The following is a 24897-nucleotide window of genomic DNA, read 5'->3' on the forward strand; positions in this document are numbered from 1 at the left end:
AGATACTGTTGTACGAGGAGGATTTAGAGTTATGTAGGAATTGCAGAGACCTGGTTCAACAGCTCTCATGATTGGCTGACAACCATTCAAGAGTATTCCCTTTATCACAGGGCTAGAGGTGGTAAAAAAGGGGGAAGGGTATGCCTGTATATTAAGAATAATGTACAAGTGAATGTGAGAGATAACATCACTAAGGGAGCTATGGAGGAAGTGGAATCCTTATGGGAAGCGCTCCAAACGGATGAAGCTAAGGGGAAAATACTGGGAGTATGCTATTGGCCCACCAACCTGAGGGAGGAGGGGGAGATGGAACTACTATCTCACAATTTGTATTAGCAGCAAGGATGGGATGTGTCATCTTAATGGGGGATTTTAATTATCTGAACATAGACAAATGTGTGGTTCCTTTCGCCCAGTCTAAGGCTCGCCAGTTCCCAAATGTCTTGCAAGACAATTTCATGGGTCAGGTGGTAGACGCACCAACTAGAAACAAAGCTTTACTAGACCTACTGATTACCAACAAAATACAGACCTGATCATAGATACCTGATCATAGATGTGGAAATAAGAGGCAATTTAGGAAACTGATTTACAGATCAATTGGCTTCAGTATAAATCACACAAATAGGAAATGTAAGGGGAATACAAAGACACTGAATTTCAAAAGCTAAATTCCCTAAACTACAAACCTTGCTAGAAGATCTAAATTGGGATAAAATATTAGGAACAAAGAACACGGAGATGCGTTTGCTATGGGAGCATATTAAATAAGGGCATTAGCCAATGCATCCCATTGGGTAATACATTTAAAACAGCGAATAAAAGTCCTGGATGGTTTAACTTCAATGTAAAAATGCATATAAAAGTAAAAGACCTTCAAAAACGACATGGTTGAGGGATCATCATCCTCATTCAGACTTTATAAAGAATGTAACAAGAAATGTAAGAATGCAATTAGGGCAGCTAAGATAGAACACAAAAAACAGTGGAGGAGAGCAAAAAAAAAATCCTAAGAAATTCTTTAACCACTTTCAGACCGGACCATTTTGCTGGTAAATGACCAGAGGTGTTTTTACACTTTGGCACTGCGCTGCTTTAACTGGTAATTGCGCGGTCATGCAATGTTGTACCCAAACGAAATTTGCGTCCTTTTCTTCCCACAAATAGAGCTTTCTTTTAAAGGTATTTGACTGACTCTGCGATTTTTATTTTTTGCGATATAAACGTAAAAAGACCGCAAATTTTGAAAAAAAAAAAGATATTTTCTACTTTTTGTTATTAGAAAAATCCAATAAACTCAATTTTAGTCATACATTTAGGCCAAAATGTATTCAGCCACATGTCTTTGGTAAAAAAAAAAAAGTCAATAATTGTATATTTATTGGTTTGCGCAAAAGTTGTCACATCTACAAACTAAGGTACATTTTCTGGAATTTACGCAGCTTTTAGTTTGACTGCCTATCTCATTTCTTGAGGTACTAAAATGGCAGGGCAGTACAAACCCCCCCCAAATGACCCCATTTTGGAAAGTAGACACCCTAAGGAAATTGATAAGAGGCATGTTGAGCCCATTGAATATTTTATTTTTTTGCCGCAAGCGATTGAATAATGACAAAAAAAAAAAAATTTTTTTTTTTTTTTTTTTTACACAAAGTTGTCACTAAATGATATATTGCTCACACATGCCATGGTTATATGTGGAATTGTACCCCAAAATACATTCTGCTGCTTCTCCTGAGTACGGGGATACCACATGTGGTCGACTTTTTGGAAGCCTAGCCGCGTACGGGGCCCCGAAAGCCAAGCACCGCCTTCAGGATTTCTAAGGCCATACATATGTCATTTTACTCCTCACTACCTATCACAGTTTTGAAGGCCATAAAATGCCAAGATGGCACAAAATCCCCACAAATGACCCCATTTTAGAAAGTAGACACCCCAAGCTATTTGCTGAGAGGCATGTTGAGTCCATGGAATATTTTATATTTTGCCACAAGTTGCGGGAAAATTACAAACTTTTTAATTTTTTTATTTTTTTTCACAAAGTTGTCACTAAATGATATATTGCTCACGCATGCCATGGGCATATGTGAAATGACACCCCAAAATAAATTCTGCTGCTTCTCCTGAGTACGGGGATACCACATGTGTGGGATTTTTTGGGAGCCTAGCTGCGTACGGGGCCCCGAAAGCCAAGAACCGCCTTCAGGCTTTCTAAGGGCGTAAATTTTTGATTTCACGCCTCACTACGTATTACAGTTTTGAAGGCCATAAAATAACAAGATGGCACAAACCCCCACAAATGACCCCATTTTAGAAAGTAGACATCACGGTCATCACGGGGTTAAACCTTTATTGGGGGGGTTAGGGGGGCACCCTAGAGCTAAAGGGGGCTAACCCTAACTGCCCTAACAGTTATTACAGTCACAAATGACACCAATGCAAAAAAAAAATGCACTTGGTGTCACTGTGACTGGGGGGGCAGGGGTGATCGGGGGGGTGAAAAGTGTGCCTGGCGTGTTCTACTGTATGTGTAGTGTTGGGTGCAACTCACCGATCCTCTCTCCTCGGTGCCGGAACGAAAAAGACCGACACGAGGAGAGATTACATCACTTCCTCTGCCTGTGTTTACATTACAGGAGAGGAAGTGATGTCACGAAGGATTTCCATTCGTCGGGAGCGATCGCGAGGGGGTGGCCATGAATGAATGGCCGCCCGCTCATCCCGGATCGCTCCCGAACGAATACCGACCGCCGCAGGCACCGGGGGGGGGGGCCCGATCGGGCCCCCCACCCGCGGGAAGGCAGGGACTTGTATATACGCCCATATGCCTGCCCGTGCCATTCTGCCGACGTATATCGTCGTGCGGCGGTCGGCAAGTGGTTAAGTATGTAAAGAAAAAAAAAAAAAAAACATTGGCCCCATAAAGAATGAGGAAGGACATCTGGTTACAAAGGATGAGGAGATGGCAAAGGTATTGAATTTATTCTTCTCAGTCTTCATGAGTGAATTGGGGGGGCTTCAGTAACCTCCTCGTGACACATCAGAGGAAGCACCTCCCATGGTTAACAGTGGACAGAATTAAAGTTAGACTTTGGAAACGTAACATTTACTTGGGGAACTCAGTCAAGTAATTGCCAGACTATTGTTCCTAATTTTTACTGACTGGAATGGTACCAGCTGATTGGAGAAAAGACAATGTAGCACCAATATTTAAAAAGGGCCCAAAATACATCCCTGAGAATTACAGACCAGTTAGCCTAACATGAATAGTATGCAAGTTCGTGGAGGGGAAAAGGGACTTTATACAAGATTTTAGTAATGAGTATAGTATCCGCAGTAATCTACATGGATTCATGAAGAATCATTCTTGGCAAACCAATCAACCCTCTATGAAGAGGCGAGTTGCCACCTAGAGAAAGGGAGGCCCGTTGAAGTGATGTATCTGGATTTTGCAAAAGCATTTCACACAGTTCCCCATAAAGGTTTACTGTACAAAATAAGGTCCGTTGGCATGGACCATAGGGTGAGTACATGGATTAAAAACTGGCTACAAGGGCGAGTTCAGAGGGTGGTAAAAAATGGGGAGTACACAGAATGGTCAGGGTGGGTAGTGGGGTCCCCCATGGTTCTGTGCTGGGACCAATCCTATTTAATTTGTTCATAAACTACCTGGAGGATGGGGTAAACAGTTCAATCCCTGTATTTGTGGATGATACTAAGCAGGGCAATAACTTCTCCACAGGATGTGGAAACATTGCAGAAATATGTGAACAGATTAATGAGGTGGGCAACTACATGACAAATGAGGTTTAATGTAGAAAAATTAAATGATGCATTTGGGTGGCAAAAATATGAATGCAATCTATATACTGGGGAGAGAACCTCTGGGGGAATCTAGGATGGAAAAGGACCTGGGGGACCTAGTAAATGATAGCAGCAGCTTGGCATTGCTGAGCCTAACAAAGCAAATGGACTATTGGCATGCAATAAAAAGGGGATTAACTCCAGAGATGAAATAATGCTCCCTCTCTACACAACTGTGGTCTGGCCACACCTAGAGTATGCTGTCCGATTCTGGGCACCAGTCATCAGGAAGGCTGTACTGGAAACGGAGTGAGTACAAAGAAGGGCAACAAAGCTAATAAAGGGGCTGGAGGATACTAGTTATGAGGAAAGGTTGTGAGCATTCAACTTATTCTCTGTAGAAGAGATGCTTGAGAGGTGATAGGATTTCAATTTAAAACACTGTACTGGTCCCACAATAAGGATAAACCTTTTTTGCGGAAGGGAGTTTAACAAGACACATGGCCACATTAAAATTAGAAGAAAAGAGGTTTAACCTTAAACTATGTAGTGGGTTCTTTACTGTAAGAGTGGCAAGGATGTGGAATTCCCTGCCACATGCGGTAGTCTCAGCGGGGGGCATCAATGGTTTCAAAAAAACTATTAGATAAGCACCTGAATGACCACAACATACAGGGATATACAATGTAATACTGACACATAATCTTACACATAGGTTGGACAACAGCTACCACGCTAGTAAGCAGGGGTCCCTACCAGACTGCATCAGTCTTTTGCAGGATGGTGGGCCTGCACACTTTGGAAAGATAGGCAGACATTATTGTTCTTCTGAAGTAAGGAAGTCCTGAAGGCATGTTCTTGGGAGATGTTGGTACATGGCTTTCTTATGTCCTAGTTGGCAAGGGCAACTATTCCCCTGAGCTTATTGAGATCTAGTACCATCCCCTCCCCCTTTTCCTTTCCCATGAAGGAAGTGGAGTAGCGTTTTTTTAGTGTTTTGGAAGGTGAGGTCACTGCTTAGCGTTTGTGGATAGGCACACAGGTATGTTTGCACACATGCTCAGCTGGCTTCCAAAGATGACTTCCAGTAAAACGCTTCCGCCCTGGGTAGGGCAGAGGGAACATCAGAAGTAGAGCAATGATGTCATGTCCACCTGCCTACCAGAGTGGGAGGCTCAAATAACTCCAGATTTGGGAAGGCAAAGCTGCCAAACAATGTGAGCACTGAGTGTATTAGGATCAGTCAGCTGTGCAACCAGGTAGCCATTATGAATGGGGGAATATGACTTTGGGATGTAGGTCTCTTCACATTCATTTTCTATTCATTGTACCTTGCATTATATCTTTTTTTCAGGGGGCTCTCATGTCAGATATACAAAACCATATATTTTTTTTTTTTAAGTATAGTGCAGAAAGGTTCTTCTACTGCAGGGATATGAAATTAACGGACCTCCAGCTGTTGCAGAACTACAAGTCCCATGAGGCATAGCAAGACTCTGACAGCCTCAAGCATGATACCCAGAGGCATGAAGGGACTTGTAGGTTTGCAACAGCTGGTGGTCCGCTAATTGCATATCCCTGTTCTACTGCAATCCAGGACAAGCCCAGAAGTAAGTTATCCCCTATCTCCAGCAAACAGTTATGCGAGTTGTTTATAAATGCACAACTAAGGAACCCCTGGCTCTTTTTAATGTGTTAATGGATACCATAAGCAAAGAAAAGTTTTCTAGCAGTCCAGAGTACTACTTCCTCTATAGTTCAGTCTACTGCCTCTTCTGAACCAGTCCCTACATAAAAGGTTATGGGAGGCAGAAGTAACATACAGCACCACCACTCGTGTAGCGCGCATGTCAGATATTTGGTTAGATCTGCTCATAATGCACTTAATTCCAGAACCTGCACCCTTGGAGTACTAGATACCTTTGCCAATTCTATACAAGGCGGTCAAGTATCTGGCAGATGTCTCAGTGGAATCTGGACGTATTACAGGGAGAGCCACAGCCCTTGTAAATTTCACCTAGTGTATAGCTTTTTTGTCGAATGGTAGAATCTCTGGTCTACACTGTATCCAGATCTGGGTATTTTCTGCCAGTGGTGGATTCTACAGTGGCTCATTTGGGATCCATACATACTGATTTATTATGCCTCTCCTCCCTTGAAACTTCTTCCTTGTCTGCTTTGCATGATTAAGATGGGGGGCATTCTATTGATTTGCATTGCTTTCGATTGCCCTTGGTAGATGTGGTACTCCAGGGTATCTTCTGCATAACAAGAGGTAAACTCTGTCACGTGGCTTTGACAGGCCATATGGCTGGGTTGACCTGCAACTTGGACTACCAAAGATAGTAATGTGTAGAGGACATTTTTAAGGTGCACGTCTGCTTTTTAAAAAGGCCAGAAGGCTTTTTTTTCTCTTTCGTTCATTGAACGGACACAGCACTTTAATCTTGACCTTAGGAATATATCACCACCTTTAGCACAGTACTGCCCAGGGGGCGGTCCTACTGGCTATAGTCGGTGTTGCTGCCGACCCAGTGCCTGGAGTGCTTGGGGTTGATTCTGGACTCCACAAAGACGAGAGTCTTTCTTTCTTCAAGCAAGCTGAAGCTCTCCAATCAGCGGTGCAGTTACTCATTTTCCACAGGTGGTCGTCGCTGCTTTTCTGCATGAAAGGTCTGGGCCTCATGGTAGCAGCTTTTGAGGCAGTACCGTATGCTCAATACCACACTCTGGTCTTGTGGAGAGATCCTGTCCAAATGGGACAAGTCTCCGACATCCCTGGAATATCAAATCCAGGTGAGCCAGCTAGCCAGGGCTTTGTTTCTCTGGTGGCTGAGGTCCCCGACCCTTTGGTCCAGGAAATTGTTCCTTCCTCTTCTTCATTGGACGGTGATCCCAACGGACGCCAGCCTGACCGGCTGGGGGGAGGGGGGGGGATTACAGGAAGAATTCTGTCTGTCGATCAATGTGCTGGAGCTGCGGGCGATCAAGCGGTTCCTCTCCACATGGTCGCAGGGTCGCCTGGTCAGGATCCAGACAACTCCACGTTGGTGGCGTATAGCAATCGTCGTAGAGGGACAAGGAGCTCAGCAGCGGTGCTGAAGGTCTCCCACATCCTACAGTGGGCAGAGTGGCGTGTGCCGGCTCTGTCAGTCGGGTACATTCTGTTGTAGACAACTGGCAGGTGGTCTACTTGGCCGTGAGTTGCTGGACCAGGGGGAATGGTCACTGCATCCGGAAGTGTTTTGGCTCATTTGCTATGGTGGGGCTCCTGGCTTCTCAGCTCAACCGTAAGGTGCAGAGGTTTGTGGCCAGGTCAAGGGCTCCCTGGTCAGACGCATTGGTTGGTGGCCCCATGGGGGCATTATCGAATTTATGCCTTTGCCCCTCTACAGCATTCCTGCAGCAAGGAATGGATCAGGAGGTTGCATTAGGTACCATTAAGGGGCAGATATCCGCTTTGGCTGTCTTTTTTTTTTTCAGCGGCCATTGACGATTCGTTCAGGGGGTTCGGCATGTGGCCCCTCCAGTACGCCCGCCACTGCACCCGTGGGATCTGAACCTGATGCTTTCGGTGCTTCAGAAACCACCATTTGAAAACATTAGGGAGATCCCTTTATGGATGCTCGCTCAGAAAGTTGTCTTTCTAGTGGCTATTACATCTGCAGGGCAGGTTTCTGAGTTGGTGGCCTTGTCATGCAAGTCTCTTTATCTACAGGAGGATAAGGCGGTGCTGCATCCGCAGCTCTCTTCTCTTCCAAAGGTTATTTTGAATTTCCATTTAAAAGAGGACATTGTGCTTCCGTCCTTATGTCCTCGGCCATTGCTTGCTGAAGAGGTCGCTTTACATTCTTTTGAATGTGGTCTGGGCCCTGCGGGTGTATCTGTCTGCTACAGCGCCTCTTCGGATGTCAGACTCTGTGTGTGTCTTGGTGGCTGGTCCGAGGAAGGGCCTGGTGGTCTCTTTGGCCACCATTTCTCAGTGGATCAGACAGATTGTGGTTCAGGCTTTTGCCATAGGGGGGCAGGCACATACCTTTCCTGTCACAACGCTTTCTGCCAGGGCAATGGGTGCTTCCTGGGCTTTCTGGCATCAAATGTCTGTTTCTCTGGGTGTAAGGCGGCTGGTTGTTCGTACATGCTTTCACCAAATTTTACAAGGTCGATGTGGACGCATCTTCGGATGCATGCTTCAGCCGGTGCAAGGTGGCCATCTGAGGTTGCAACTCCTCTGATGGGGAGTTCTTTTGGTGGTGGGTGGAGTTTATTTTCTCTGTGTTCCCACCCCTCATTTTGACACGGTTTTGGACATCCCTAAGTTTAAGATGCTGTGTCCATCAATGAACAAAAGAGAAAATAGGATTTTTGTACTCACTGTAAAATCCTTTTCGCTGAGGTTTATTGATGGACACGGTACCCACCCCTCCTATCTAGGTTTGTACTGCTTTTTGACAAACTGAGCTGCTGGAAGCAGAGTGAGGGGTTATAGCCAGTAGGACCTCCCCCTGGGCTGTACTGTGCTTTTTGTGTCTTCTGCCTAGTCCTCTCCAAAAGGTGGCAATATAACACTAAGGTCAAGATTAAAGTTCTGTGTCCGTCAATGAACCTCAAAGAAAAGGATTTTACGGTAAGTACAAAAATCCTATTTATTTAATTTTTTTTTGGTGGTATTCTAAATCAACTCAATTGTATAAATGTCAGCCAAGATGTGATAAAAGGTGCTATTGCCTTGATTTTAGTACAAAAAAACCCACCACCTGCAGAAGTAAAATGGCAGTATGTATTATTATGATAAATACATTTTTGCTTTTAAAGAGGTTTAACGGGTGTGCAGCGGTCGTGCTCCTTGTTTCCTCCTTCCTCTTTCTATCATAAGCTACTGAACCCCCTTCCTTGCTGTGTGCCATACCTTTTATTTTTCGTTTATTTTAACTTTGAGGTGTGCTGAGAGCTGTAGTCCCTCGCCTGGCTGCCTCCTCCATCATGGCGGCTGCATCTGGACTCTCCGGTGCTCCTGGAACTGACACAGGCATTGTTTCCGTATTTACCAGCTTCCAAGATGGTGTCAAGCGTTGGGGAACACTACGGTGCATGCGTGGCGATGACATAATCTCCGTCATGCCGGCGGTCTATTTAAAATCGTTTTTACCCTTTCAAAAACTTGCAGACTGAAAAACACCACACTCCATCCTGGTTTCTTCACACAGCCTGCTGCCTTGCGAAGCTCGGTTTGCCCTGGTTACTGGTAAGCTGAACCCCTATCTATTTTGCTATCCCAGCACCTGCTGCTCATCCTCTGCATTTGCTTCTAATAAGAACCTCTTCTCCTAGGTACACTCTACTTTCTCCTATGGAGGCCGCTTCTTCAGCAGACCATCTGTGAACCACAAGGTAAGGGGGCATCTGGTTTGGTAAGTAAAGAAGAGGAGAAAGGAGAGCACTGCCACTAAGGCCATTTTTTTCCTGGTAGTTCTGGCAGGTCTTTGGTGTCATCGCATTGTAAACGAAAAGAGTGTTCCCCCTCAAGACATTCCCAGAGAAGCCATTCAAGATCCTCCCACCACCGCAGAGATTCATCTTCCTCTCACCAACATCGAGATGGACATCATACACGTCCTGCGGCTAATACCTGCCAATTAAACTAGGGTGCCAAATCTGCTTGGAAGAGGCTACCCATGATAAAGAATCCGACGCAAGGGAGGCGTCTAATATAAGGGAATCGGTAAAAGAATCAATCATGCAGGTGGCAGCTTATGAAACGATCTTCTAATTCGGCTTCTACTTCAAGACCAAGAGGATTCCCCAGAAGACGATGAATTTTTGGCGCCAACCACATTCGATTTTGCACTGATAGATCCCTTTGCAAAATCAGTGAAAGAGGCGATCGGTTGGGAGGAGAAAGATGCCCCACCTAAGCTAAGAAAATATTTCCCTAACTTGTAATGGAACACAAAATAAATCTAGATCTTAAAAAGACCCACTCAGCGGCAGGAGGGGCCTGCAGGCCAGCGGTCACTCTGGCAGCAGTCGGTAGAGCCATCACCTGCTGGACTTCCAACGTTGAAAAGTTGCTGCTGGAAGCAGCAGATCAAGAAAGAATCATATCTGCTCTGCAGGAACTCAGCCTAGCGGGAGACTTAGTGACAGAAGCTGCGGTGGATATAATAAGATCCTCAGCAAGAGCAATGTTGGCCTCTGACTTCTAGAAGAGCGCTGTGGCTAAAGCCCTGGGTCGTGGATACAACCTCTAACTCCAGTTGGTGTAGGATTCCCTAAACCGGTATCAACCTATTTGGTCCTAAGTTAGATTCTGCAATATCAAAGGTCACGGGAGGAAAATTGGGTCTCGTCTTGTCAGAAGACCCAAACAATGAAAGAATACATCTTTCAGACGTCATCTGCCCGAAAGATATCGAGATGCAAGATCATATAAACCAGGGAAGGAGTTCATGCGGAATTTGGGAAACACACAGCCGTCTTTTGTGAGAATACAGAAGTCAAAGACGACCACTCCAGGAGACCAACAGAAGTCCTTTTTGATGCCACGCACGCCCAGCCTAAAATAGTAGGAGCAAGGCTGAGGCCATTTGCTCATGTATGTATAGACCATATAAAAAACCCCTGGACGATATCTTCCATTCAAGAAGGTCACAGATGGAAGTTCAAACACAGACCCCCCAAAGATCACTGCAGATTTACCAGACTACCATCCTGGCGCCCAAAGAGGAAACTTCTAGTCAAATATATCATGGAATTGCTACAAAAGCAGGCGATTGTAGAGGTCCCATGGGAGCAGAGAGGCGTAGGTTTTTACTCCCCTCTTTTACTAGTTACAAAGAAGACAGGAAACCTGAGACCAGTGCTAGATTTAAAAAAATCTCAACCAAACGATTCTAGTTGAATCGTGGAGAGCAGGTGGAGATGGAGAGCAGTAGGAGCAAAAGATTGGATGCTTTCGGTTGATTTGCCCTGACGCTTATTTGCACATTCCCGTGCACCAAACCTTTCAGAAGTACCTACGCTTCGCCATAGGCCACCGACATTTTCAGTTCCAAATCCTCCCGTTTGGGATTTCAACGGCACCCAGGACTTTTACAAAGGTCTTACTTCCGGTTATAGCACATCTGAGGGAGAAAGGCCTACACACATCTCGACGATATTCTCCTCCTAGCCGACAGCCAGAAAACACTCTTATAACATCAAACAGTACTAATCTCCACACTCCAACAGTTTGGGTGTATAATAAACTGGAAAAAGAGAAGCCTGGTCCCGGCGCAGAAAATTATTTTCCTAGGAGCCAAATTTGATACCAGTTCTAATACAGTCGGTCTTCCCCAAGAGAAGCTACAACCACTTGTCCACAAAATAAAGAGGCGGCAGGCCACCTGTCTGCAAGAATGTGCCTAAGCATCCTGGGTTCAATGTCCTCCACCTTTCTAATGATCCAGTGGTCCCAGTGGAATTCGATGATCTTCCAGAACTCATTCCTAAAACAATGGAACGGGTCAGTGATTCAACGAATAGTGATCACTCGGTCAGTAAAAAAATCTGCACGGTGGTGGACTCAAATCAGCAATCTGACACGCTGCCGTCCCATTGTTCCTCCACTACCAGAAATAATGACGGATGGACGACAGTCTTCATGGTTGGGGAGCACATTATCAACACCAGGGGATGCAGGGCCCCTGGTCCTTTCATCCACAGGGTCTAGTTTCGAACATCCTGGAGCTCAGGGCTGCTTGGCAAGCCCTCCTAACCTTTGGCCCACTCCTCACAATAGGTACAACATATCAAATAAATAAAAGATACATACATACAAGAGGGTAACAGACAAAGGGCATGCATATATTCCTATGGTTGTTGTGTACCCACAGTCCAAACCCTTGAAATCGTCAATATAGGGCTAATGGCCCTGTCTGACAGTAAATTCACAGTCTGAGGCCTCAGGTCCGGGAAGATCAACCCCACGCCTTCTGGGTAGGACTCGAGGGGGGGAGGAGGGGGACCAGGATCTCCAAAGTGCAGAGGATACCTGGGCAGGAAAAGGGGAAGCACAGGTAAGGTAGGGTAGGCATAGGGGGAGCCCCGGTTGGTTCAGATCGGTCCCTGGTCTCATCATATATTAAGGAGATGGTTTCCTTAAAAAGTTCTAAGGGCAATACCCTCTGAGGAGATGACAGATTGAAGCCATAAATCCCATGTCGCTTTATATTTTTCTTCTTTGTGTTTTTTTTTTTGTTGCTGTGAGTACCAGGTCTCCATTCTCCTAATGTCTTCTACTCTCTGGATCCAACTAGCTATCGTTGGCGGGCCTGACTTTTCCAGTTAATTGGGATACAGGATTTTGCAGCGTTTAGCAGATGACAAATTACACATTTTTTGTATTTCTCAATTGACATAGTATTTACATGGAGAAGAAAAAAATGCTGGATCGTTTGGAATGACATAATCCGTATAGTCGTTATGACTGTGGACCCAGACATAGATTTAGCAGCAACGCCAGAAAACAACAAATGTTCCTAGCGAGAACCGCCTACCCAACAAGGATCTACAACAGGGATCTACTGTCTTCACCACCCTCAGAGATTTCACCTAGGGTACATATTCCCTCCGGTGCCCCTCAGGTTGAGGAGCTCGACGTCCACAGTCATAGCAGAATGAGGAGGCGCTACCGCTCCCACTGTCTCCGGATTTGCTCTCGCAAGGACAGTTCCTACACCCATCACCAGAGCAATTACATCTAACGGCTTGGAGATTGAAAGGTTGTTGGATCAGGGGTGTTCGCTCAGAGTAGTATCTACACCGCAGCAAGCCAGGAAAAAGTCAACAAACAACACATATAACAAAATCTGGGAGAAATTCTCCGCTTTCGAACAATAGACCTGGGATCCTCTCTTCCCGTCAGTCTCTCAGGTTCTAGAGTTCCTGCAACTAGGTCTGGAGAAGGGACTAGGCTCAAGCACCCTAAAAGTCCAAGTCTCTGCTCTGTCCACAATGACAGGAGTTAAATGGGCCTTGAATCCTCTCATCATCCAATTGCAGAGAGCATGCCTGAAAATAAGGCCCCCCAGGAAGCTAATTTTTCCGACCTGGGACCTATCGATCGTGTTGGAAGCTCTGTCGAAGGAACCCTTTCCTCTAAAATCAGCATCCCTATGGGATTTAACACTCAAGTTATCATTTTTGGTTGCAATAACGTCAGCCAAAAGAATTTCGGAACTGCAAGCCCTGCTAATTAAAGAGCCGCATCTGTGTTTTTTTTTATCCGGATAGATTCGTTCTCAGACTCTTGGATCAGTTTGTACCCAAGGTAGCGTCTACCTTCCACTTAACTCGGAAATTAATCTTCCAGTTTTTCTCAATAGTGAGGGGGGGGGAATCCTCACCCCTTGGACGTTAAATCTGTCATCTCCACCTACCTGAAAGTTACCCATACATTTAGAAAAACAGAAAACCTTCTAGTTATCCCACATAGCACATAAAAAAGGCCAGGCAGCCTCCTCAAGAACAATAGCATCTTGGCTAATTAGAACTGTCAAAAAAGCATACTTAAAGTGGAAGTAAACTCCCCTATCATTTTCAGCCAAGAAAGCTGCCATCTTTGCCTCCGTTTAATCTTGGAATGCTATGGTGCTGCACATGTGCTTCATTATGACACCAGCCATTGGATGGTTTGATAGTTTGGCTGAGAACACAGCCAATGTGCAGATAGCATTCCCGGCATGCCTTTTTTTTTTAACTGTTTAAATCGATGGGTTTACTTCCACTTTAATTCAGCTTCTCCCAATACCGGAGGGATTGAGAGCCCACTCACCGAGAGCAGTAGCGACCTCCTGGGCAGCGTACTGTAGAGTGTCTCCAGAAACTATTTGCAAGGCAGCAACTTGGACCTCAAAAACCACATTCATGTCACACTACAGAATAGACCCGCCTCAATTCACTACGGTTGAGTTTGGAAGATCAATCATCCAAACTAATTAATCTATACCTTGTACTTGAGTAAATAAATCTTCTGAAAGCACCCACCCATGTAGCTAGTTATTTCCCAATGTGTGTGCTGCCATGATGCGTCAGGAAAACGGAAAATTGTATACTGACCTTTCTGTAATTTTCCTTTCTTGATGCATCCCATGGCAGCACACAGGATCCCACCCCTCTAAGGTGATAGTTACTGAGAATGCAATGGTGGACTCCTCTTTGAATCTTATAGCTTACCAGTCCTATCAGGTTGTGGAGGCGGAGTCACAACCCAATGTGTGTGCTGCCATGGGATGCGTCAGGAAAGGAAAATTATGGAAAGGTGAGTATACAATTTTCTGTTATCAGGCTGCTTTCACACTTACAGGTGCTTTACAGGCGCTATAGCGCTAAAAATAGAGCCTGTAAAGAGCCTCTCCTCTCACACCAGTGTGAAAGCCCGAGTGCTTTCACACTGGAGCAGTGCGCTTGCAGGATGGTAAACAAAAGTCCTGCAAGTAGCATCTTTGCAGCACTGTAGGAGAGGTGTATACACCGATCTTAAAGCGCACCCTGCCCATTGAAATCAATGGGCAGCGCTGCCGAACCGCTGGCAAAGCGTGCTGCATTGGCACTTTGCAGGTGGTTTTAACCCTTTTTTCGGTTGCTAAAAATTGCAGTGCTTTACCGCAGACGCCCCCAACAACCCAGTGTGAAAGCAGCCTAACTGTCAATATTACGAGCTGTGAGAGTCCTCCTCTCAGTTACTGCCTCTTTTAGGCAATCGGATTCCCTCTTTGTGCTTTTCAAGGGTTCATGCAAGAGGACTTCCTGCTTATGCCTTTATCATTGCTAGGTGGATTGAATAAGTCTATTTGAGCCTATGATTTCAAAGATAGGGCTCCTTTTCATTTGTTAAGGCAGGCAATAGATAGTGCAATTTTCTTTCCTGTAACCATGGGTTGCAGGAAATAAAATCACTTGATTTCCCCATCAAAACAGTCAATATTCTTCCCACGGAACTATTGTGTTCTCCTAGTGGGAGAACACAGTTATTATTTCTAGCGCCTATACTGTTGGCAATAATCGCATGCCAAAATTCCAATATGCTGCTTCTACCCAAGTCTATCGATAAATTGACCTGGATACATTAAACCTACCCATAAATGGTTCAAACCATCTATAGCCGGCTTTAGGCACACTCCACCAAATCCATTAATGCATTACACTGAAATTGCATTGTGTGTAGTGGCTAGATGTCATAAACACAAAACACTGGCACTTTATATTAATTCCCCCCCAAAATAATCCCATAGATGGACTCAACAATGTAAAAAGCCCTACTATGTTTACACTGCCAATCCCCAGTGACTGGTCATCACAGTGATCAGATGGCCCAGAACGGCTTGAATCAGCACTGTACCTTTTAAACTGTGGCCTGCAAACTGTGGCTTGGGGCCAGATGTGGCCCTTTGCTTGCCTTTATCTAGCCCTTGGGGCTTTATTTCTCCCACTGATACCCACAATGGGACACTATACCTCTCACTGACACCAATGATTGGGCACTATTCCTCTCACTGACACCAATGACTGGGCACTATTCCTCTCCCTGACACTAATGATGGGGAACTATTCCTCCCTCCAAAACCAGTGATGGGTCACTAATCCTCCCTCCAAAACCAGTGATGAGACACTATTCCTCCCACTGACACCAATGACGAGGCACTATTCCTCCCTCCAAAACCAATGATGGGGCACTATTCCTCCCTCCAAAACCAGTGATGGGGCACTATTCCTCCTACTGACACCAATGATGGTGCACTATTCCTCCCACTGACACCAATGATCAGGACTATTCCTCCCACTGACACAAAGATAAGGCATTGTTTACTTCCAGTGACAATAAGGAATCTTCTACTTTCACCAGACACAATCTGGGCCCCAGAGTTTGAGGGACAGTAAACTTTTATTTAGAAAGTGCAACGGGGGCATGCACAAAGTGTACATCCACCTTCCCTGCTTTAAGTGCATGGCTACACCTGCCCTAGGCTCTAAGATTTCTGTACCTGAATGCCTTTCTTTTGCAGCCTATAGTGGTGATCAGTCTTATTCGCTCTACACAAATTTTTATTTCTTTAACCCCCTAGCGGTAATCCCGAGTCTGGCTCGGGGTAGGAATATACTGACAGGAGCGGTAACCCCGAGCCAGACTCGGGATGGCTTCGCTCGATGCAGGGGATGACACACGGAGCGTTACTCACCTTGTCCCCTGGATCCAGCGATGTCCGCCGCGCTGTGCGATCGAGCCGTCCTCCGCTCGATTCACAGTGCCGAATGCCGCCGAGCTCCGTTCCCTGCGGCGTTACGGCGCACGGGAGCGGAGAACGGCGGCAAATTCAAAAAAGTAAAAACACACTAAACACACACAGCACTGTAATCTTACAGATTACAGTGCTGTATTAAAAAATACACACCCCTTTGTCCCTAGTGGTCTGTGCAGTGCCCTGCATGCACTTTTATATTATAAATACTGTTTTTTACTGCCTGGAATTTGGAGATTGTCCATAGCAACCAAAAAGTGTAAATTTTTCAGTGTTTTAGGATTTTATTACATTATTGAATAATTTTTATTATTCTTTATTATATTATAAACTTTATCATGCCCGGGATGTCTGCTAGACTCTGGTTTGAACAGATTTAAGAGCGTTATTCCTAAGAATTACAGGACTACAAAATAAAAGCCAGATTTCCGTGCAAAATAATTGTACCGCTTTCAGCACCTAATTCCAGACTGAATCATACCGCCAGGGAGGTTAATACAGTTGTGGAGGTTTTTGTCATAGGTGTACCGGAGAGCTTCAAAACACCTACAATCTGTTAGATTGTAAGCTCTAATGCCGCGTACGCACGATCGGAATTCTGGCCAGAAAAAGACCGATGAGAGCTTTTCATCGGAAAATGCGATAGCATGTTCTCAATTTTCCAGACGGAAAAACTTTCTAGCGGTAATTCCGATCGTGTGTATGCAATTTCGACACGCCAAAAATCATGCATGCTTAGATTCAACTACGAGACAGAAGCTATTGGCTACTGGCTATTAACTTCCTTTTTCTAGTCATGTCGGAAGTGTTGTACATCACCGCGTTATAAATGATCGGAATTTGATGTGACCGTGTGTAGGCAAGACAGCTTGAGCCGAATTACGTCGGGAAAACCATTTTTCCAACGAAAATTCCGATAGTGTGTACGCGGCATAACAAGCAGGGGCCTTGGATTCCTCAAGCCATTAAACTGTATTGTAACTATTCCAAATTGCAATCGAAAGCACAACACGAGATGTACATTTGGGTACCATTATTCTTTAATGGCACCCCAAATACGATGTGATACGATTCTGCAACGATTAGTCGTGGTAAAACTGCACCTTTAAAAATTGTGTGAAGCTTGTTACCCAAAAAGGAGTAGACGCTTCTTTTCCGGGGATGAACGTGCATAGGGCAGCTGATTCACATGAATGGGCTGCTCTATGCAACATGCAGAATCACGTGAAAATTGTGTTAAAATCCTGTAGCGTGAACGGAACCTAAATCCTGTATAATAATAATCCAAGCCAAAAACACAATAAAATAGCAAAAAAAACAAACACATTAACTTATTTTTCTGTCCAGCCTTCCCCAGCAATTCAGTTACTCCCCGATGTCAATTACTGACTAATATGATCTATTATGATCAGTTTAAATCTGCGGATAAACAAGTGAGCCGACCTCTTTGTAATATGTACTAAGCAGACAGCTTGAGATACGTGGCAAAGGAAAACAGCTCATTTGGATGCAGCCTGTGATCCTGTGATATGATTATGTTGTCTTAATATTATTCATAAGAAGTGATGTGAGAATTGCAATTATTTTGCCACGCTTTAAAAAAAAAAAGAGCATTCAATGGAGATGGGAATCAGAGGAGCGCAAGCTATTTCTGTCATATTGATTGTGTTTATTATATTACGCTGCGACTTTTACCAGCTGCGTGCTTTTGGGAGAGATATTTCGATTCAATTCCTGTTTCAGTGAATACACTTATCAGGACAGGAAGTGAGAATAAATAAGCCCAATGGGGGCCCCAGAGAGAGAAAAAAAAGACAAAGGTTCTAAGCCTTTACCACCCTTTTAAACCTCAACCCCAACTCCAAGAATATTACAAATCCACAAAAAACAGCGCTCAATTCAAAATTTCCCCAAAGACTTTTAAGTGCATCATGGATCCTTGGGTGCAGCCCTCCACAGATCGGGAAATCCTCAATAAACTGCAAAAAACACACACAAGAGGGCGTAAGCTCCTCGTGCATTACCACCAAACAATGTATTATAATAAAGCCACAGCCAAATGAATACTTACAAACATGTAATAACAACAGGCATGTAACATAGATGTTTCAGTCATAAAGTTAATGTCCCATTATAAACCCATCCAGTTGGAAAGCTGACAAATTACGGGAGAGCTCTGAGGAAGGGAGTCTCTTGAAATACATCGGCTTTCCAACCGGATGGTTTTATGATGGGACATTTCCTCCATGGCTGAAACATCTATGTTACATGCCTGTTGTTATTACATGTTTGTAAGTATTAATTTGGCTCTGGCTTTATTGAAATTAATAGTTTGGTGGTAATACATGAGCTTGTGCCCTCTTGTGTGTGTTTTTTCCAATTACCAAAAAGTTGGGACGTTGTGTAAAATCCACATAAAAACAGAATGCAATGATTTGCAAATCTCATAAACCCATGTACAATAGAAAACATATAAAATGTTTAAACTGACAATGTACCATTAAAAAAAAAAAAAATACTGTCATTTTGAAATGGATGTCAGCAACATTTGATTTTACACAGCATCCCAACTTTTTTGGAGTTGGGGTTGTAGCAAAAAACAAATCAGTGGTCAAAGCTAAACTCTCAATACAATTATAAAGGGGTCTCAGACTCCAAAGCAGAACTGTAATTCTTGAGGGGCCCATTTACACTTAAGTCTCCATTGACACTTGTGTGAGTTAAAAATAATGCGATTTCCATTGCGACTTTACCATGCTACTTTGATGCAACTTTGAGTGAGTGAGACTTTGTTAACACTTTGGCTTTGACCAATGTGATTGTTTCGTTTGTGCTTTACGAAACCGTTAAAGTTGTTAAACATCTGCAGAATGGAAAAATGTATCCATATTTTCCAAAGTATCTGAATTGGCATTGGTCAAAAAGTTGATCGTCCGATTTGAATTCTGTGTGAAGAATAGCAGGTTGTTGAGGAGCGGGCCGGAAAGCTGCTGCATCTTTAACAATTGATGACTCATCAGCTGTCAGCGGGTTTACCCACTGACAACTAAATGTAAAAAAAACAAAGGAAGCCGGCAATGAAAAATTATGAGAAAAAAATCCATACCAGGCCCTTATCTGAGCATGCAGCCTGGCAGGCCAAGAAACCATGCCAGGCCACATGCCCTCAACTTGGGGGGCTTTGGCTCTGCACCCCCCCCAAAGCACCTTGTCCCCTTGTTAATGGGGACAAGGGCCTCTTCTCTGCAACCCTGGCCAGTGGTTGTGGGGGTCTTTGGGCGGGGGGTTTATCGGAATCTGGAAGCCCCTTTTAACCAGTTCTGGACCAGCCGCCCCAGTTGTACTGCATCAGGTTGGCTCGGTTGGGCAAAGTGGCGTAGCTGTACATCATCCGCAACAATCGTATTCGCTTCAGAACCAATCAGTCTCCAGGCCCAGATCAATGATTTATGGCCTGGACCTGGTGATCAGTTCTGGCAAATTAAATCCTTCCCCTGCCTGTAAGTGTAAACACAGGCAGTGGAAGTGATGTAATCTCCCCTCGAGAGAACATCTCACAGTAAGTTGCACCAACACTACACTAACACCAGTACACGTAGGTACACTTGTCACCCCCCCCCCCCCCCCCCAGTTAACCCCTTCCCTCCCTGTCACAATGTCACCCACTGCAGTGTTCATATTTTTCTGTGATCACTGTACTGGTGTCATTTGTGACAATAATCGGTGTTAGGGTACTTGGTAGTAGCCCCAGATATGTCTAGGGACCCCACCTAAACCCCCCTAATAAAGGTTTAACCCCTTGATCACCCCCCGTCACCAGTGATCACCGTATTAGTGTCACGGGCGACAAAAGTTTAGGGTTCCCAAAAACTCAGCGCTAGCGGGATCAGCCCAGATATCTGCTAGCACCTGCGTTTAGCCCCTCTGCCCAGCCCACCCAAGTGCAGTATCAATCGATCACTGTCACTTACAAAACACTAAACACATAATTGCAGCATTCGCAGAGTTAGGCCTGATGCCTATGAACACTAACAGTTGTTTTGGTAGCATTTGAAGCAAGTTGCTCTTTTTTCCTTTGAGTTTCACTAGTTGTACCAGTAAATTTAGAGGCCAAAATGTTCAATCAAAGGTATACTAGTGAAGAGGCCTACACGTTTCTGAGCCTGACAGATGAGAGTGAAGAGGAAGTCACCCATCTGTCAGATTCAGGCTCAGAATACGAACCTATAGACAGCAACGACACCCTGACAGATAGCTCTGACAGAGTAGTGGTCCCTGCCAAGGTCAGGCATACCCGACCCCGTTCTTCTTCTGCTGTTGTTGAGGTGCAAGAACCACAGGGCTCTCATATGGAACCAGTACTAGTGCTGCTCATCCTTCTGGTGAAATGGCAAGCACTGCAGTATCATGTGGTGATGTGGCGAGTTTAAGCTGGTGAGGTGGCTAGCACAAGTAGAGTCTCACAGCCACCAAGAAGACAAACACAGGCCCGTCAAGCCCATAGTGCCCTTATGTGGCATATATAGGCCCATAGTGCCTATATACATATAGTTTATTGTTTACGAGGGAAGAGATAGTTACGTTGAGCTGGAGAACTACCCAGAATACATAGGAAGCGCTGGTAAGATAGTATGGGACTTGGTGTCACCCTTATTCGGAAAGGGGTCCCACTTGTACATGAACAATTATTACACAAGTGTGACACTTTTTAGTAACCTTTTTGATTGTGGAATTGGCGCATGGGGCACCATGCGATCTAATCGTGGGGGCTTCCCCCAATGGCTTGTAGAGTCCTAACTTGGACGGGGGGGGGGGGGGGGAGCCTGCTTGAAATGTAATAATTTGTTAGCAGTGAAGTGGAGGGATACACAGAATGTTTTCGTTCTGTCCTCCCTTAACGCAGATACGACTGTCCAAATTCCTACGGCGACTGGTGTTGTGGAAAAACCCTTCTCTGCCCATGAACACAACCTTAACATGGGAGGGGTGGACCTCAACGACCAGTTGTTGGTGCTGTACCTAATCGTCTGTAAGGCCAGATGCTCGTATAAAAAAGTGTCTGTATATTTATTCCAATTGGCTCTGCTGAATGCTTATGTGCTATACAAAGCTTCAGGACGAGCTGGATCCTTCCTTAAATTCCAGGAAAAGATCATTACAGCCCTTCTGTTTCCAGGTGGTGCTGTGCTCCAACTTCCCAATGCAAATGCAGTGAGCCGACTGCATGAGAGGCATTTTCCGCATGTCCTCCCTGGTATCCCATACCCAAAGAAATCCCCAAAGAAGATGTCTTGTCTGCAAAAAACATGGATTTAGGCGTGACACGCGCTTTTATTGTCCCTCCTGTTGTGACCAACCTGGTCTCTGCATCGGTGACTGTTTCAAACGCTACCACACGCTAGGGGAGTATTAATGTAGGGTACAGCATTGCACAGCCCTAGGGCACACTTACACAGGGTCTCGAAAGATGAGATGGCCATCACATTTTGAGAGACCCTAATCTGGAACATTTACAGTTTAAATGTTTAGTACACTAAAAGTGCAAAAAAAACACACACAAAAAGCCAAAAATAGTTGTGGTTTTATTTTTCTTCTCTATTGTTCTCTCTCTTATGTTTGCTCTCTATATTCCGCTCTATTGTTCGCTCTCTATTGTTCCATATCTATAGTTCTCTCTCTATTGTTACTTAATTTTAGAACTGTAATGTTTTATTGTATTTGCTTTGTAGGTATGGTATGTCTTACTGTTATACTGTAGTGTTACGTTGTTTTATCATTAACCATAATTTCCTTAGCAGGTACACCATTCAGCTGCAGCACAGGTTTATTTATTCTGACAGCAACAGCATTTGCTCCCACAATACGTAAAGCCGTGACTCCATCGCTGTAGTAGGTGATTTCACCACCACAGTTAAAAAAAAAAGAGCATACAGTGCCTTGCGAAAGTATTCGGCCCCCTTGAACTTTTCAACCTTTTGCCACATTTCAGGCTTCAAACATAAAGATATAACATTTTAATTTTTTGTGAAGAATCACCAACAAGTGGGACACAATTGTGAAGTGGAATGAAATCTATTGGATTTTTGAAACTTTTTTAACTAATAAAAAAATGAAAAGTGGGGCGTGCAAAATTATTCAGCCCCCTTGCGTTAATACTTTGTAGAGCCACCTTTTGCTGCAATTACAGCTGCAAGTCGCTTGGGGTATGTCTCTATCAGTTTTGCACATCGAGAGACTGAAATTCTTTTTTATTTCAATGATTTTTATTGAGATTTTCACAAATACAAAAAGATAAGTTAAAGGGCCAGGGTAGCATAGCCTAATACATTCTAGAACATAAGGTAAAATACAATTGAGTAGTAACGTTAACATAGCATAGATCACATTTGGGCTTAAGTGTTAAATATTTTGTTGGCGATAGGCGAGGGGTGGAGGCGTCGACCCCACACCCAAACACTCCATCCAGGAGTTATGTTGTGGGATGGGAGGCGAAACCCCCCCTCCCCCGCTCAACACCAACCTACCCCTTCCTTCTTTTTCCCACTTCTTGCCCTACTTTAATTGATATGCTTTTTGTTAAAGATTTTCCATACATGGGTAACAATATTGTGCTGTATAGAAAAGGAGAAGAAGAGACAAATTACGTATCGAGCAAATTAGTGCACTGGAACTGCTATGCAGCGCCTACTCATCAATGCCTCCCCTTAATGCGCTTCCCCCCCACCCTGCCCCCCCCAGGCCTCCCTCCCACCCACCCACCCCACCTCGAGCACGCAGCGCCGGCAACAACCGACTCAGTCGCAGCCAGATAGCTATATCCGTATAAACAAGAGGGGGAAGAAAAAAGGAAATCTTTGAGAAAGGGAAGGGTGAAGGAAAGGAAAATCCTCTCCAAAGTCTACCCCTAAAAAAAAAAAAGGTTCTACGTAAGGGGGGAGGGAGGAAACTCCTCCCTGCCACCCACCCATCGGGTACTAGACCATTCATGTATTGACCTCACTCCAAAGGGAACCCCATATCACTCAGCCAAGGATACCATAATAACTCGAATTTTCTTAAATTATTTAGCTTTATAAGCATTGCTCTCTCACACCATATTAAAGAGTTAATTGCATTAACCCATTGTCCAATATCCGGAGGATCCTTAGCTTGCCAATTAATTGCTATCAGTCGCCTAGCTTGATATAAGCACTTCAGGACGGATGGCTTAATTGGCGGAGGAATATTTACCCCTTCAAATATCCCCAGTAAACAGGCCCTGGCCTCGGGTTTCAGGGTGGTCTTGAAAGCTCTATTTATTTTAATGATTATTTCTAACCAATAGCTATACAGTTTTGGGCATTTCCATACCATGTGGAAGAGATCACCCGGTGCCCCACATCTAGGACATTCATCCCTAGATTTCCTACCCATTTTCCATAGCTTCTGGGGGGTGTAATATGCCCGGTATATAAGGAACAAATGGGACACTCGCTGAGATGGAGATATAGAGGCCAAGTGCCCCTGTTCAAGCGTTTTAGCCCATTGTTCCCGAGATATCGGGCCAACATCCCCCATCCAACCCTGCCTACTCTTGGCTGGGCCTTCACCTTTCAAGAAACAGCCTCTAAGCTTTGCATAGAGCCGCGAAATCTGGCCTTTTACATGCCTACGATCTATAAGGGCCTGGAGCTGGGGGATTTCAGTTCGCTCAATAGCGAGTGACCCGTATTGAGCTTGAATTGCATGTCTCAGCTGCAAATATTTGTAGAACGACCTATTAGGGACATTAAATTGCTGTCTGATAGTTTCGAAAGGTTTCATTACGTTCCCCTCGTAGAGGTGCACTATTCTATTAATCCCCTGACTATCCCATTCCGGAGCTTTATCTACCTTGTTTAATTCGGGCAGGTGGCGATTAGACCATAGAGGGGTGTAGGTAGTTATTCCCGCATATCCCAACTTTTGCTTTGCTTGCTGCCATACCTTCCTCATTAGAATATTAGTAGGGCATCTGTAGAAAAAGGCGTTAGCCTCCAGGGCTTCGGGTACCAATTTATGAGGTGCTCCCAGCATCATTAACTTATGATTTATAGGCCCCCCCTCTTGGAGCCCTGCCCCTGCTAAGTGCTGAAGTTGGGCAGCCAGAAAGTATGCACCCAAGTGGGGTATGGCCAATCCCCCCTCCGCGACGAGAGACTGAAATTCTTGCCCATTCTTTCTTGCAAAACAGCTCGAGCTCAGTGAGGTTGGATGGAGAGCGTTTGTGAACAGCAGTTTTCAGCTCTTTCCACAGATTCTCGATTGTATTCAGGTCTGGACTTTGACTTGGCCATTCTAACACCTGGATACGTTTATTTGTGAACCATTCCTTTGTAGATTTTGCTGTATGTTTGGGATCATTGTCTTGTTGGAAGATAAATCTCCGTCCCAGTTTCAGGTCTTTTGCAGACTCCAACAGGTTTTCATCCAGAATGGTCCTGTATTTGGCTGCATCCATCTTCCCCTCAATTTTAACCATCTTCCCTGTCCCTGCTGAAGAAAAGCAGGCCCAAACCATGATGCTGCCACCACCATGTTTGACAGTGGGGATGGTGTGTTGAGGGCGATGAGCTGTGTTGCTTTTACGCCAAACATATCGTTTTGCATTGTGAGCAAAAAGTTCGATTTTGGTTTCATCTGACCGAGCACCTTCTTCCACATCTTTGGTGTGTCTCCTAGGTGGTTTGTGGCAAACTTTAGACAAGACTTTTTATGGATATCTTTGAGAAATGGCTTTCTTCTTGCCACTTTTCCATAAAGGCCAGATTTGTGCAGTCTACGACTGATTGTT

The sequence above is a fragment of the Lithobates pipiens genome, unplaced genomic scaffold (assembly GCF_037356315.1).
Source record: "Lithobates pipiens isolate NorthernLeopardFrog02 unplaced genomic scaffold, aLitPip1_a1.2 Scaffold_30, whole genome shotgun sequence".
NCBI classification, from domain to species: Eukaryota; Metazoa; Chordata; class Amphibia; order Anura; family Ranidae; genus Lithobates; species Lithobates pipiens.